We start from the raw sequence: 18,442 nt of genomic DNA on the forward strand, positions 1-18,442 counted from the left end.
TATTAGTGTATTATTAATGTTAGTGTATTATTACTATTAGTGTATTATTACTATTAGTGTATTATTACTATCAGTGTATTATTACTATCAGTGTATTATTACTATCAGTGTATTATTACTATTAGTGTATTATTACTATTAGTGTATTATTAATATTAGTGTATTATTACAATTAGTGTATTATTACTATTAGTCTATTATTACTATTAGTGTATTATTACTATTAGTGTATTATTACTATCAGTCTATTATTACTATTAGTGTATTATTACTATCAGTGTATTATTACTATCAGTGTATTATTACTATCAGTGTATTATTACTATCATTGTATTATTACTATTAGTGTATTATTACTATCAGTGTATTATTACTATTAGTGTATTATTACTATCAGTGTATTATTACTATTAGTGTATTATTACTATCAGTGTATTATTACTATTAGTGTATTATTAATATTAGTGTATTATTACTATCAGTGTATTATTACTATTAGTGTATTATTAATATTAGTGTATTATTACTATTAGTGTATTATTACTATTAGTGTATTATTACTATCAGTGTATTATTACTATTAGTGTATTATTACTATTAGTGTATTATTACTATCAGTCTATTATTACTATTAGTGTATTATTACTATCAGTCTATTATTACTATTAGTGTATTATTACTATCAGTGTATTATTACTATTAGTGTATTATTACTATCAGTGTATTATTACTATTAGTGTATTATTACTATCAGTGTATTATTACTATTAGTGTATTATTACTATTAGTGTATTATTACTATCAGTGTATTATTACTATTAGTGTATTATTACTATTAGTGTATTATTACTATCAGTGTATTATTACTATTAGTGTATTATTACTATCAGTGTATTATTACTATTAGTGTATTATTACTATCAGTGTATTATTACTATTAGTGTATTATTACTATTAGTCTATTATTACTATTAGTGTATTATTACTATTAGTGTATTATTACTATCAGTCTATTATTACTATTAGTGTATTATTACTATCAGTCTATTATTACTATTAGTGTATTATTACTATCAGTGTATTATTACTATTAGTGTATTATTACTATCAGTGTATTATTACTATTAGTGTATTATTACTATCAGTGTATTATTACTATTAGTGTATTATTACTATCAGTGTATTATTACTATTAGTGTATTATTACTATTAGTGTATTATTACTATTAGTGTATTATTACTATTAGTGTATTATTAATATTAGTGTATTATTACTATTAGTGTATTATTACTATTAGTCTATTATTACTATTAGTGTATTATTACTATTAGTGTATTATTACTATTAGTGTATTATTACTATTAGTGTATTATTAATATTAGTGTATTATTACTATTGGTGTATTATTACTATTAGTCTATTATTACTATTAGTGTATTATTACTATTAGTGTATTATTACTATCAGTCTATTATTACTATTAGTGTATTATTACTATCAGTCTATTATTACTATTAGTGTATTATTACTATCAGTGTATTATTACTATTAGTGTATTATTACTATCAGTGTATTATTACTATTAGTGTATTATTACTATTAGTGTATTATTACTATTAGTGTATTATTACTATCAGTGTATTATTACTATTAGTGTATTATTACTATTAGTGTATTATTACTATCAGTGTATTATTACTATTAGTGTATTATTACTATTAGTGTATTATTACTATCAGTGTATTATTACTATTAGTGTATTATTACTATCAGTGTATTATTACTATTAGTGTATTATTAATATTAGTGTATTATTACTATTAGTGTATTATCACTATTAGTGTATTATTACTATTAGTGTATTATTACTATCAGTGTATTATTACTATTAGTGTATTATTACTATCAGTGTATTATTACTATTAGTGTATTATTAATATTAGTGTATTATTACTATTAATGTATTATTACTATCAGTGTATTATTACTATCAGTGTATTATTACTATTAGTGTATTATTACTATCAGTGTATTATTACTATCAGTGTATTATTACTATTAGTGTATTATTAATATTAGTGTATTATTACTATTAGTGTATTATTACTATCAGTGTATTATTACTATCAGTGTATTATTACTATCAGTGTATTATTACTATCAGTGTATTATTACTATTAGTGTATTATTAATATTAGTGTATTATTACTATTAGTGTATTATTACTATCAGTGTATTATTACTATCAGTGTATTATTACTATCAGTGTATTATTACTATCAGTGTATTATTACTATCAGTGTATTATTACTATCAGTGTATTATTACTATCAGTGTATTATTACTATTAGTGTATTATTACTATTAGTGTATTATTACTATCAGTGTATTATTACTATTAGTGTATTATTACTATTAGTGTATTATTACTATTAGTGTATTATTACTATTAGTGTATTATTAATATTAGTGTATTATTACTATTAGTGTATTATTACTATTAGTCTATTATTACTATTAGTGTATTATTACTATTAGTGTATTATTACTATCAGTGTATTATTACTATCAGTGTATTATTACTATTAGTGTATTATTACTATTAGTGTACTATTAATATTAGTGTATTATTACTATTAGTGTATTATTACTATCAGTGTATTATCACTATTAGTGTATTATTACTATTAGTGTATTATTAATATTAGTGTATTATTACTATTAGTGTATTATTACTATTAGTCTATTATTACTATTAGTGTATTATTACTATTAGTGTATTATTACTATTAGTGTATTATTACTATTAGTGTATTATTACTATCAGTCTATTATTACTATTAGTGTATTATTACTATCAGTCTATTATTACTATTAGTGTATTATTACTATCAGTGTATTATTACTATTAGTGTATTATTACTATCAGTGTATTATTACTATTAGTGTATTATTACTATCAGTGTATTATTACTATTAGTGTATTATTACTATTAGTGTATTATTACTATCAGTGTATTATTACTATTAGTGTATTATTACTATTAGTGTATTATTACTATTAGTGTATTATTACTATCAGTGTATTATTACTATCAGTGTATTATTACTATTAGTGTATTATTACTATTAGTGTATTATTACTATTAGTGTATTATTACTATTAGTGTATTATTACTATTAGTGTATTATTAATATTAGTGTATTATTACTATTAGTGTATTATTACTATTAGTCTATTATTACTATTAGTGTATTATTACTATTAGTGTATTATTACTATCAGTCTATTATTACTATTAGTGTATTATTACTATCAGTCTATTATTACTATTAGTGTATTATTACTATCAGTGTATTATTACTATTAGTGTATTATTACTATCAGTGTATTATTACTATTAGTGTATTATTACTATCAGTGTATTATTACTATTAGTGTATTATTACTATCAGTGTATTATTACTATCAGTGTATTATTACTATCAGTGTATTATTACTATTAGTGTATTATTACTATTAGTGTATTATTACTATCAGTGTATTATTACTATTAGTGTATTATTACTATTAGTGTATTATTACTATCAGTGTATTATTACTATCAGTGTATTATTACTATTAGTGTATTATTACTATTAGTGTATTATTACTATCAGTGTATTATTACTATCAGTGTATTATTAATATTAGTGTATTATTACTATTAGTGTATTATTACTATCAGTGTATTATTACTATCAGTGTATTATTACTATTAGTGTATTATTACTATCAGTGTATTATTAATATTAGTGTATTATTACTATTAGTGTATTATTACTATCAGTGTATTATTACTATCAGTGTATTATTACTATTAGTGTATTATTACTATCAGTGTATTATTAATATTAGTGTATTATTACTATTAGTGTATTATTACTATCAGTGTATTATTACTATCAGTGTATTATTACTATTAGTGTATTATTACTATTAGTGTATTATTACTATTAGTGTATTATTACTATTAGTCTATTATTACTATTAGTGTATTATTACTATTAGTGTATTATTACTATTAGTGTATTATTACTATCAGTGTATTATTACTATTAGTGTATTATTACTATTAGTGTATTATTACTATTAGTGTATTATTACTATTAATGTATTATTACTATCAGTGTATTATTACTATTAGTGTATTATTACTATTAGTGTATTATTACTATCAGTGTATTATTACTATCAGTGTATTATTACTATTAGTGTATTATTACTATTAGTGTATTATTAATATTAGTGTATTATTACTATTAGTGTATTATTACTATCAGTGTATTATCACTATTAGTGTATTATTACTATTAGTGTATTATTAATATTAGTGTATTATTACTATTAGTGTATTATTAATATTAGTGTATTATTACTATTAGTGTATTATTACTATTAGTGTATTATTACTATCAGTGTATTATTACTATCAGTGTATTATTACTATTAGTGTATTATTACTATTAGTGTATTATTACTATCAGTGTATTATTACTATCAGTGTATTATTAATATTAGTGTATTATTACTAATAGTGTATTATTACTATCAGTGTATTATTACTATCAGTGTATTATTACTATTAGTGTATTATTACTATCAGTGTATTATTAATATTAGTGTATTATTACTATTAGTGTATTATTACTATCAGTGTATTATTACTATCAGTGTATTATTACTATTAGTGTATTATTACTATCAGTGTATTATTAATATTAGTGTATTATTACTATTAGTGTATTATTACTATCAGTGTATTATTACTATCAGTGTATTATTACTATTAGTGTATTATTACTATCAGTGTATTATTAATATTAGTGTATTATTACTATTAGTGTATTATTACTATCAGTGTATTATTACTATCAGTGTATTATTACTATTAGTGTATTATTACTATTAGTGTATTATTAATATTAGTGTATTATTATTATTAGTGTATTATTACTATCAGTGTATTATCACTATTAGTGTATTATTACTATTAGTGTATTATTAATATTAGTGTATTATTACTATTAGTGTATTATTAATATTAGTGTATTATTACTATTAGTGTATTATTACTATTAGTGTATTATTACTATCAGTGTATTATTACTATTAGTGTATTATTACTATTAGTGTATTATTACTATTAGTGTATTATTACTATCAGTGTATTATTACTATCAGTGTATTATTAATATTAGTGTATTATTACTATTAGTGTATTATTACTATCAGTGTATTATTACTATCAGTGTATTATTACTATTAGTGTATTATTACTATCAGTGTATTATTAATATTAGTGTATTATTACTATTAGTGTATTATTACTATCAGTGTATTATTACTATCAGTGTATTATTACTATTAGTGTATTATTACTATCAGTGTATTATTAATATTAGTGTATTATTACTATTAGTGTATTATTACTATCAGTGTATTATTACTATCAGTGTATTATTACTATTAGTGTATTATTACTATTAGTGTATTATTACTATTAGTGTATTATTACTATTAGTCTATTATTACTATTAGTGTATTATTACTATTAGTGTATTATTACTATTAGTGTATTATTACTATCAGTGTATTATTACTATTAGTGTATTATTACTATTAGTGTATTATTACTATTAGTGTATTATTACTATTAATGTATTATTACTATCAGTGTATTATTACTATTAGTGTATTATTACTATTAGTGTATTATTACTATCAGTGTATTATTACTATCAGTGTATTATTACTATTAGTGTATTATTACTATTAGTGTATTATTACTATTAGTGTATTATTACTATCAGTGTATTATTACTATTAGTGTATTATTACTATCAGTGTATTATTACTATTAGTCTATTATTACTATTAGTGTATTATTACTATCAGTGTATTATTACTATCAGTGTATTATTACTATCAGTGTATTATTACTATTAGTCTATTATTACTATTAGTGTATTATTACTATCAGTGTATTATTACTATCAGTGTATTATTACTATTAGTGTATTATTACTATCAGTGTATTATTAATATTAGTGTATTATTACTATTAGTGTATTATTACTATCAGTGTATTATTACTATTAGTGTATTATTACTATTAGTGTATTATCACTATTAGTGTATTATTACTATTAGTGTATTATTACTATCAGTGTATTATTACTATCAGTGTATTATTACTATCAGTGTATTATTACTATTAGTGTATTATTACTATCAGTGTATTATTAATATTAGTGTATTATTACTATTAGTGTATTATTACTATCAGTGTATTATTACTATCAGTCTATTATTACTATCAGTGTATTATTACTATCAGTGTATTATTACTATCAGTGTATTATTACTATCAGTGTATTATTACTATTAGTGTATTATTACTATTAGTGTATTATTACTATCAGTGTATTATTACTATCAGTGTATTATTACTATCAGTGTATTATTACTATTAGTGTATTATTACTATTAGTGTATTATTACTATTAGTGTATTATTACTATTAGTGTATTATTACTATTAGTGTATTATTAATATTAGTGTATTATTACTATCAGTGTATTATTACTATCAGTGTATTATTACTATTAGTGTATTATTACTATTAATGTATTATTACTATTAGTGTATTATTACTATTAGTGTATTATTACTATTAGTGTATTATTAATATTAGTGTATTATTACTATTAGTGTATTATTACTATCAGTGTATTATCACTATTAGTGTATGAATTAAATAAATTTTCATGCGATGAGTTACTAAAGCAGTAAAACACAGTCAAACATGGATAACTCAAACTTCACGGGACCGAGTGAAAGTGTTCGAGTTATCAGAGCATTCAAGTTATCAGAGCACCGTCATAAGTGCATGTATTTATCAGTAGATACATGTGCATATACAAACCATATATAAATCAAAAGCATAGATTGCTTGCTGCAAGTTAAAGGGCCTCTCATGTAAAGTTTTAAAAGATTTTATTAGAAAGTATAGATATTTTTCTATCACTTAATATTTGTTTGTTGCTTTAGGTGATGTGACTGCCAGGACGTCTTCAGATTAATATTGGCAAAACTTGATCGCGGTCAAAACACTCAGAAAAAAATATCTCTGTCTTCTGAGCGTTGTAACCAAAATCAATTTTGCCGATTTTTCAAGTTTATCCAAAGCTTTCCACGCTTTTCCTTGCTTTTGATAGGCAAAGCGGATGTTTGTTAAAATTTGATTTTTTAGAAACCTTTAAAAAAGTCGTTAATGAAAATATTTAGCCGATGGTGGATATAATGACAACTAAAACCTACTAAACGTTGATGTTTATCTCTATGGCTTGGAATAAAGTGATATTCTAAAGTGATAACAACCGTCTCGGTAGCCGTTCGACAAAAAATGTTCGAGTTAATGATGCCAAGTTAGAGTTATCTAAAGCAATTTATAATTGCATGAGAATGGATCGAACAAATCCGTTCGAGTTAACAATGTGTTCGAGCTATCCGTGGGCGAGTTATCCATATTTGACTGTATTTGCTTGGGCGTTTGCAAAAGGTTATTGTTATCTGCTGTCTGACTCATCCATAACAGACAAGTTATTCTGACTCATCTATAACAGGCAGGTTATTCTGACTCTTCTAAAACAGTCAGGTTATTCTGACTCTTCTATAACAGGCAAGTTATTCTGACTGATCTATAACAGGCAGGTTATTCTGACTCATCTATAACAGGCAGGTTATTCTGACTCATCTATAACAGGCAGGTTATTCTGACTCATCTATAACAGGCAGGTTATTCTGACTCTTCTATAACAGGCAGGTTATTCTGACTCTTCTAAAACAGGCAGGTTATTCTGACTCATCTATAACAGGGAGGTTATTCTGACTCATCTATAACAGGCAGGTTATTCTGACTCATCTATAACAGGCAGGTTATTCTGACTCATCTATAACAGGCAGGTTATTCTGACTCATCTATAACAGGCAGGTTATTCTGACTCATCTGTAACAGGCAGGTTATTCTGACTGATCTATAACAGGCAGGTTATTCTGACTGATCTATAACAGGCAGGTTATTCTGACTCTTTAAAACAGGCAGGTTATTCTGACTCATCTATAACAGGCAAGTTAAAACATGTTTCTTAAAGTTGATCTTTCTCGATACAAGCTTGAAAAACTACTGTCTTTGCTGCTTTTCAATTCTGCCAGTAGCTTAGGTATACATAACAGAGAGTGTTAGAGTTTTATGGAATAGTACCGTTTTAACTTGAACTTAGGTATACATAACAGAGAGTGTTAGAGTTTTATGGAATAGTACCGTTTTAACTTGAACTTAGGTATACATGACAGAGAGCATTAGAGTTTTATGGAATAGTACCGTTTTAACTTGAACTTAGGTATACATGACAGAGAGCGTTAGAGCTTTATGGAATAGTACCGTTTTAACTTGAACTTAGGTATACATAACAGAGAGCATTAGAGCTTTATGGAATAGTACCGTTTTAACTTGAACTTAGGTATACATGACAGAGAGCGTTAGAGCTTTATGGAATAGTACCGTTTTAACTTGAACTTAGGTATACATAACAGAGAGCATTAGAGTTTTATGGAATAGTACCGTTTTAACTTGAACTTAGGTATACATGACAGAGAGCGTTAGAGCTTTATGGAATAGTACCGTTTTAACTTGAACTTAGGTATACATAACAGAGAGTGTTAGAGTTTTATGGAATAGTACCGTTTTAACTTGAACTTAGGTATACATAACAGAGAGTGTTAGAGTTTTATGGAATAGTACCGTTTTAACTTGAACTTAGGTATACATGACAGAGAGCGTTAGAGCTTTATGGAATAGTACCGTTTTAACTTGAACTTAGGTATACATAACAGAGAGCATTAGAGTTTTATGGAATAGTACCGTTTTAACTTGAACTTAGGTATACATGACAGAGAGCGTTAGAGCTTTATGGAATAGTACCGTTTTAACTTGAACTTAGGTATACATAACAGAGAGCATTAGAGCTTTATGGAATAGTACCGTTTTAACTTGAACTTAGGTATACATAACAGAGAGTGTTAGAGTTTTATGGAATAGTACCGTTTTAACTTGAACTTAGGTATACATAACAGAGAGCATTAGAGTTTTATGGAATAGTACCGTTTTAACTTGAACTTAGGTATACATGACAGAGAGCGTTAGAGCTTTATGGAATAGTACCGTTTTAACTTGAACTTAGGTATACATAACAGAGAGCATTAGAGTTTTATGGAATAGTACCGTTTTAACTTGAACTTAGGTATACATAACAGAGAGCATTAGAGTTTTATGGAATAGTACCGTTTTAACTTGAACTTAGGTATACATGACAGAGAGCGTTAGAGCTTTATGGAATAGTACCGTTTTAACTTGAACTTAGGTATACATAACAGAGAGCATTAGAGCTTTATGGAATAGTACCGTTTTAACTTGAACTTAGGTATACATAACAGAGAGTGTTAGAGTTTTATGGAATAGTACCGTTTTAACTTGAACTTAGGTATACATGACAGAGAGCGTTAGAGCTTTATGGAATAGTACCTTTTTAACTTGAACTTAGGTATACATAACAGAGAGCATTAGAGTTTTATGGAATAGTACCGTTTTAACTTGAACTTAGGTATACATGACAGAGAGCGTTAGAGCTTTATGGAATAGTACCGTTTTAACTTGAACTTAGGTATACATAACAGAGAGCGTTAGAGCTTTATGGAATAGTACCGTTTTAACTTGAACTTAGGTATACATAACAGAGAGCATTAGAGTTTTATGGAATAGTACCGTTTTAACTTGAACTTAGGTATACATAACAGAGAGTGTTAGAGCTTTATGGAATAGTACCGTTTTAACTTGAACTTAGGTATACATAACAGAGAGTGTTAGAGTTTTATGGAATAGTACCGTTTTAACTTGAACTTAGGTATACATGACAGAGAGCATTAGAGTTTTATGGAATAGTACCGTTTTAACTTGAACTTAGGTATACATGACAGAGAGCGTTAGAGCTTTATGGAATAGTACCGTTTTAACTTGAACTTAGGTATACATAACAGAGAGCATTAGAGTTTTATGGAATAGTACCGTTTTAACTTGAACTTAGGTATACATGACAGAGAGCGTTAGAGCTTTATGGAATAGTACCGTTTTAACTTGAACTTAGGTATACATAACAGAGAGCATTAGAGTTTTATGGAATAGTACCGTTTTAACTTGAACTTAGGTATACATGACAGAGAGCGTTAGAGCTTTATGGAATAGTACCGTTTTAACTTGAACTTAGGTATACATAACAGAGAGTGTTAGAGTTTTATGGAATAGTACCGTTTTAACTTGAACTTAGGTATACATGACAGAGAGCATTAGAGTTTTATGGAATAGTACCGTTTTAACTTGAACTTAGGTATACATGACAGAGAGTGTTAGAGCTTTATGGAATACTACCGTTTTAACTTGAACTTAGGTATACATAACAGAGAGTGTTAGAGTTTTATGGAATACTACCGTTTTAACTTGAACTTAGGTATACATGACAGAGAGTGTTAGAGCTTTATGGAATAGTACCGTTTTAACTTGAACTTAGGTATACATAACAGAGAGTGTTAGAGTTTTATGGAATAGTACCGTTTTAACTTGAACTTAGGTATACATAACAGAGAGTGTTAGAGCTTTATGGAATACTACCGTTTTAACTTGAACATAGGTATACATAACAGAGAGTGTTAGAGCTTTATGGAATAGTACCGTTTCAACTTGAACTTAGGTATACATAACAGAGAGCGTTAGAGCTTTATGGAATAGTACCGTTTTAACTTGAACTTAAGTATACATAACAGAGAGTGTTAGAGCTTTATGGAATAGTACCGTTTTAACTTGAACATAGGTATACATAACAGAGAGTGTTAGAGCTTTATGGAATAGTACCGTTTTATCTTGAACTTAGGTATACATGACAGAGAGCGTTAGAGCTTTATGGAATAGTACCGTTTTAACTTGAACTTAGGTATACATGACAGAGAGCGTTAGAGCTTTATGGAATACTACCGTTTTAACTTGAACTTAGGTATACATAACAGAGAGTGTTAGAGTTTTATGGAATACTACCGTTTTAACTTGAACTTAGGTATACATAACAGAGAGCATTAGAGTTTTATGGAATAGTACCGTTTTAACTTGAACTTAGGTATACATGACAGAGAGCATTAGAGTTTTATGGAATAGTACCGTTTTAACTTGAACTTAGGTATACATGACAGAGAGCGTTAGAGCTTTATGGAATAGTACCGTTTTAACTTGAACTTAGGTATACATAACAGAGAGCATTAGAGTTTTATGGAATAGTACCGTTTTAACTTGAACTTAGGTATACATGACAGAGAGCGTTAGAGCTTTATGGAATAGTACCGTTTTAACTTGAACTTAGGTATACATAACAGAGAGTGTTAGAGTTTTATGGAATAGTACCGTTTTAACTTGAACTTAGGTATACATAACAGAGAGTGTTAGAGTTTTATGGAATAGTACCGTTTTAACTTGAACTTAGGTATACATAACAGAGAGTGTTAGAGCTTTATGGAATACTACCGTTTTAACTTGAACTTAGGTATACATGACAGAGAGCGTTAGAGTTTTATGGAATAGTACCGTTTTAACTTGAACTTAGGTATACATAACAGAGAGTGTTAGAGTTTTATGGAATACTACCGTTTTAACTTGAACTTAGGTATACATAACAGAGAGCATTAGAGTTTTATGGAATAGTACCGTTTTAACTTGAACTTAGGTATACATGACAGAGAGCGTTAGAGCTTTATGGAATAGTACCGTTTTAACTTGAACTTAGGTATACATGACAGAGAGCGTTAGAGTTTCATGGAATAGTACCGTTTTAACTTGAACTTAGGTATACATAACAGAGAGCGTTAGAGCTTTATGGAATAGTACCGTTTTAACTTGAACTTAGGTATACATAACAGAGAGTGTTAGAGCTTTATGGAATAGTACTGTTTTAACTTGAACTTAGGTATACATAACAGAGAGTGTTAGAGCTTTATGGAATAGTACCGTTTTATCTTGAACTTAGGTATACATAACAGAGAGTGTTAGAGCTTTATGGAATAGTACCGTTTTATCTTGAACTTAGGTATACATAACAGAGAGTGTTAGAGCTTTATGGAATAGTACCGTTTTAACTTGAACTTAGGTATACATGACAGAGAGCGTTAGATCTTTATGGAATAGTACCGTTTTAACTTGAACTTAGGTATACATAACAGAGAGTGTTAGAGCTTTATGGAATAGTACCGTTTTATCTTGAACTTAGGTATACATAACAGAGAGTGTTAGAGCTTTATGGAATAGTACCGTTTTAACTTGAACTTAGGTATACATAACAGAGAGTGTTAGAGCTTTATGGAATAGTACCGTTTTATCTTGAACTTAGGTATACATAACAGAGAGTGTTAGAGTTTTATGGAATAGTACCATTTTAACTTGAACTTAGGTATACATAACAGAGAGTGTTAGAGCTTTATGGAATAGTACCGTTTTATCTTGAACTTAGGTATACATAACAGAGAGTGTTAGAGCTTTATGGAATAGTACCGTTTTAACTTGAACTTAGGTATACATAACAGAGAGTGTTAGAGTTTTATGGAATAGTACCGTTTTAACTTGAACTTAGGTATACATAACAGAGAGTGTTAGAGTTTTATGGAATAGTACCGTTTTAACTTGAACTTAGGTATACATAACAGAGAGTGTTAGAGTTTTATGGAATACTACCGTTTTAACTTGAACTTAGGTATACATAACAGAGAGCATTAGAGTTTTATGGAATAGTACCGTTTTAACTTGAACTTAGGTATACATGACAGAGAGCATTAGAGTTTTATGGAATAGTACCGTTTTAACTTGAACTTAGGTATACATGACAGAGAGCGTTAGAGCTTTATGGAATAGTACCGTTTTAACTTGAACTTAGGTATACATAACAGAGAGCATTAGAGTTTTATGGAATAGTACCGTTTTAACTTGAACTTAGGTATACATGACAGAGAGCGTTAGAGCTTTATGGAATAGTACCGTTTTAACTTGAACTTAGGTATACATGACAGAGAGTGTTAGAGTTTTATGGAATAGTACCGTTTTAACTTGAACTTAGGTATACATAACAGAGAGTGTTAGAGTTTTATGGAATAGTACCGTTTTAACTTGAACTTAGGTATACATAACAGAGAGTGTTAGAGTTTTATGGAATAGTACCGTTTTAACTTGAACTTAGGTATACATGACAGAGAGCGTTAGAGCTTTATGGAATAGTACCGTTTTAACTTGAACTTAGGTATACATAACAGAGAGTGTTAGAGCTTTATGGAATAGTACCGTTTTATCTTGAACTTAGGTATACATAACAGAGAGTGTTAGAGCTTTATGGAATAGTACCGTTTTAACTTGAACTTAGGTATACATGACAGAGAGCGTTAGAGCTTTATGGAATAGTACCGTTTTAACTTGAACTTAGGTATACATAACAGAGAGTGTTAGAGCTTTATGGAATAGTACCGTTTTATCTTGAACTTAGGTATACATAACAGAGAGTGTTAGAGCTTTATGGAATAGTACCATTTTAACTTGAACTTAGGTATACATGACAGAGAGTGTTAGAGCTTTATGGAATAGTACCATTTTAACTTGAACTTAGGTATACATAACAGAGAGTGTTAGAGCTTTATGGAATAGTACCGTTTTAACTTGAACTTAGGTATACATGACAGAGAGTGTTAGAGCTTTATGGAATAGTACCGTTTTAACTTGAACTTAGGTATACATAACAGAGAGTGTTAGAGCTTTATGGAATAGTACCATTTTAACTTGAACTTAGGTATACATAACAGAGAGTGTTAGAGCTTTATGAAATACTACCGTTTTCAACTTGAACTTAGGTATACATAACAGAGAGTGTTAGAGCTTTATGGAATAGTACCGTTTTAACTTGAACTTAGGTATACATAACAGAGAGTGTTAGAGCTTTATGGAATACTACCGTTTTAACTTGAACTTAGGTATACATGACAGAGAGTGTTAGAGCTTTATGGAATACTACCGTTTTAACTTGAACTTAGGTATACATAACAGAGAGTGTTAGAGCTTTATGGAATACTACCGTTTTAACTTGAACTTAGGTATACATGACAGAGAGTGTTAGAGCTTTATGGAATAGTACCATTTTAACTTGAACTTAGGTATACATAACAGAGAGTGTTAGAGCTTTATGGAATACTACCGTTTTAACTTGAACTTAGGTATACATGACAGAGAGTGTTAGAGCTTTATGGAATACTACCGTTTTAACTTGAACTTAGGTATACATAACAGAGAGTGTTAGAGCTTTATGGAATACTACCGTTTTAACTTGAACTTAGGTATACATGACAGAGAGTGTTAGAGCTTTATGGAATAGTACCGTTTTATCTTGAACTTAGGTATACATAACAGAGAGCGTTAGAGCTTTATGGAATAGTACCGTTTTAACTTGAACTTAGGTATACATAACAGAGAGTGTTAGAGCTTTATGGAATACTACCGTTTTCAACTTGAACTTAGGTATACATAACAGAGAGTGTTAGAGCTTTATGGAATAGTACCGTTTTAACTTGAACTTAGGTATACATAACAGAGAGTGTTAGAGCTTTATGGAATACTACCGTTTTAACTTGAACTTAGGTATACATAACAGAGAGCGTTAGAGCTTTATGGAATACTACCGTTTTCAACTTGAACTTAGGTATACATAACAGAGAGTGTTAGAGCTTTATGGAATAGTACCGTTTTAACTTGAACTTAGGTATACATAACAGAGAGTGTTAGAGCTTTATGGAATACTACCGTTTTCAACTTGAACTTAGGTATACATAACAGAGAGTGTTAGAGCTTTATGGAATAGTACCGTTTTAACTTGAACTTAGGTATACATAACAGAGAGTGTTAGAGCTTTATGGAATACTACCGTTTTAACTTGAACTTAGGTATACATGACAGAGAGTGTTAGAGCTTTATGGAATACTACCGTTTTAACTTGAACTTAGGTATACATAACAGAGAGTGTTAGAGCTTTATGGAATAGTACCGTTTTAACTTGAACTTAGGTATACATGACAGAGAGTGTTAGAGTTTTATGGAATAGTACCGTTTTAACTTGAACTTAGGTATACATAACAGAGAGCGTTAGAGCTTTATGGAATACTACCGTTTTCAACTTGAACTTAGGTATACATAACAGAGAGTGTTAGAGCTTTATGGAATAGTACTGTTTTAACTTGAACTTAGGTATACATAACAGAGAGTGTTAGAGCTTTATGGAATAGTACCGTTTTATCTTGAACTTAGGTATACATAACAGAGAGTGTTAGAGCTTTATGGAATAGTACCGTTTTAACTTGAACTTAGGTATACATAACAGAGAGTGTTAGAGCTTTATGGAATACTACCGTTTTAACTTGAACTTAGGTATACATAACAGAGAGTGTTAGAGTTTTATGGAATAGTACCATTTTAACTTGAACATAGGTATACATAACAGAGAGTGTTAGAGCTTTATGGAATAGTACCGTTTTAACTTGAACTTAGGTATACATAACAGAGAGTGTTAGAGCTTTATGGAATAGTACCATTTTAACTTGAACTTAGGTATACATAACAGAGAGTGTTAGAGCTTTATGGAATAGTACCGTTTTAACTTGAACTTAGGTATACATAACAGAGAGCGTTAGAGCTTTATGGAATAGTACCGTTTTAACTTGAACTTAGGTATACATAACAGAGAGTGTTAGAGCTTTATGGAATAGTACCGTTTTCAACTTGAACTTAGGTATACATAACAGAGAGTGTTAGAGCTTTATGGAATAGTACCGTTTTAACTTGAACTTAGGTATACATAACAGAGAGTGTTAGAGCTTTATGGAATACTACCGTTTTAACTTGAACTTAGGTATACATAACAGAGAGTGTTAGAGCTTTATGGAATAGTACCATTTTAACTTGAACATAGGTATACATAACAGAGAGTGTTAGAGCTTTATGGAATAGTACCGTTTTAACTTGAACTTAGGTATACATAACAGAGAGTGTTAGAGCTTTATGGAATAGTACCATTTTAACTTGAACTTAGGTATACATAACAGAGAGTGTTAGAGCTTTATGGAATAGTACCGTTTTAACTTGAACTTAGGTATACATAACAGAGAGCGTTAGAGCTTTATGGAATAGTACCGTTTTAACTTGAACTTAGGTATACATAACAGAGAGTGTTAGAGCTTTATGGAATAGTACCGTTTTCAACTTGAACTTAGGTATACATAACAGAGAGTGTTAGAGCTTTATGGAATAGTACCGTTTTAACTTGAACTTAGGTATACATAACAGAGAGTGTTAGAGCTTTATGGAATACTACCGTTTTCAACTTGAACTTAGGTATACATAACAGAGAGTGTTAGAGCTTTATGGAATAGTACCGTTTTAACTTGAACTTAGGTATACATGACAGAGAGTGTTAGAGCTTTATGGAATACTACCGTTTTAACTTGAACTTAGGTATACATAACAGAGAGCGTTAGAGCTTTATGGAATACTACCGTTTTCAACTTGAACTTAGGTATACATAACAGAGAGTGTTAGAGCTTTATGGAATAGTACCGTTTTAACTTGAACTTAGGTATACATAACAGAGAGTGTTAGAGCTTTATGGAATACTACCGTTTTAACTTGAACTTAGGTATACATAACAGAGAGTGTTAGAGCTTTATGGAATAGTACCGTTTTAACTTGAACTTAGGTATACATGACAGAGAGTGTTAGAGCTTTATGGAATACTACCGTTTTAACTTGAACTTAGGTATACATAACAGAGAGTGTTAGAGCTTTATGGAATACTACCGTTTTCAACTTGAACTTAGGTATACATAACAGAGAGTGTTAGAGCTTTATGGAATAGTACCGTTTTAACTTGAACTTAGGTATACATAACAGAGAGTGTTAGAGCTTTATGGAATAGTACCGTTTTAACTTGAACTTAGGTATACATGACAGAGAGTGTTAGAGCTTTATGGAATACTACCGTTTTAACTTGAACTTAGGTATACATAACAGAGAGTGTTAGAGCTTTATGGAATACTACCGTTTTCAACTTGAACTTAGGTATACATAACAGAGAGTGTTAGAGCTTTATGGAATAGTACCGTTTTAACTTGAACTTAGGTATACATAACAGAGAGTGTTAGAGCTTTATGGAATACTACCGTTTTAACTTGAACTTAGGTATACATAACAGAGAGCGTTAGAGCTTTATGGAATAGTACCGTTTTAACTTGAACTTAGGTATACATAACAGAGAGTGTTAGAGCTTTATGGAATACTACCGTTTTCAACTTGAACTTAGGTATACATAACAGAGAGCGTTAGAGCTTTATGGAATAGTACCGTTTTAACTTGAACTTAGGTATACATGACAGAGAGTGTTAGAGCTTTATGGAATAGTACCGTTTTAACTTGAACTTAGGTATACATAACAGAGAGCGTTAGAGCTTTATGGAATAGTACCGTTTTAACTTGAACTTAGGTATACATAACAGAGAGTGTTAGAGCTTTATGGAATAGTACCGTTTTAACTTGAACTTAGGTATACATAACAGAGAGCGTTAGAGCTTTATGGAATAGTACCGTTTTCAACTTGAACTTAGGTATACATAACAGAGAGTGTTAGAGCTTTATGGAATAGTACCGTTTTAACTTGAACTTAGGTATACATAACAGAGAGCGTTAGAGCTTTATGGAATACTACCGTTTTATCTTGAACTTAGGTATACATGACAGAGAGCGTTAGAGCTTTATGGAATAGTACCATTTTAACTTGAACTTAGGTATACATAACAGAGAGTGTTAGAGCTTTATGGAATAGTACCGTTTTAACTTGAACTTAGGTATACATAACAGAGAGCGTTAGAGCTTTATGGAATAGTACCATTTTAACTTGAACTTAGGTATACATGACAGAGAGCGTTAGAGCTTTATGGAATAGTACCGTTTTATCTTTAATAATTCCAAATTTAAATGTACTGAATAAAGGTAACATTTATTGGGTTTCCTACTGGATGAATTTGTTCACAGGAGTTCATCAAAACCATAATGATATCATTTGTTATCAGTGTTCTATGAGTGGTAAAAGCCGCGTAAGTAGGCCCTACATGAATTGATACATCACTGAAAATAGGGCAATGCATTGCTAAATTATCTGCTATGTATTTTACTGTATGTTTTGGTTTACAGATTATTTATCATCTTGGAGCTATCATCTAAGGTGTAT

At 28.6% G+C, this 18,442-nt stretch overlaps 1 protein-coding gene across 2 annotated transcripts in view; it reads left to right on the plus strand.

Moving 5' to 3' along the window:
• LOC137392883 (max-like protein X) overlaps positions 1-18,442 on the plus strand; it is a 48,433-nt gene that overhangs the window by 21,806 nt on the left and 8,185 nt on the right. The window lies entirely within an intron of this gene.

This window comes from Watersipora subatra, chromosome 4, assembly GCF_963576615.1.
Source record: "Watersipora subatra chromosome 4, tzWatSuba1.1, whole genome shotgun sequence".
Lineage (NCBI taxonomy): Eukaryota > Metazoa > Bryozoa > Gymnolaemata > Cheilostomatida > Watersiporidae > Watersipora > Watersipora subatra.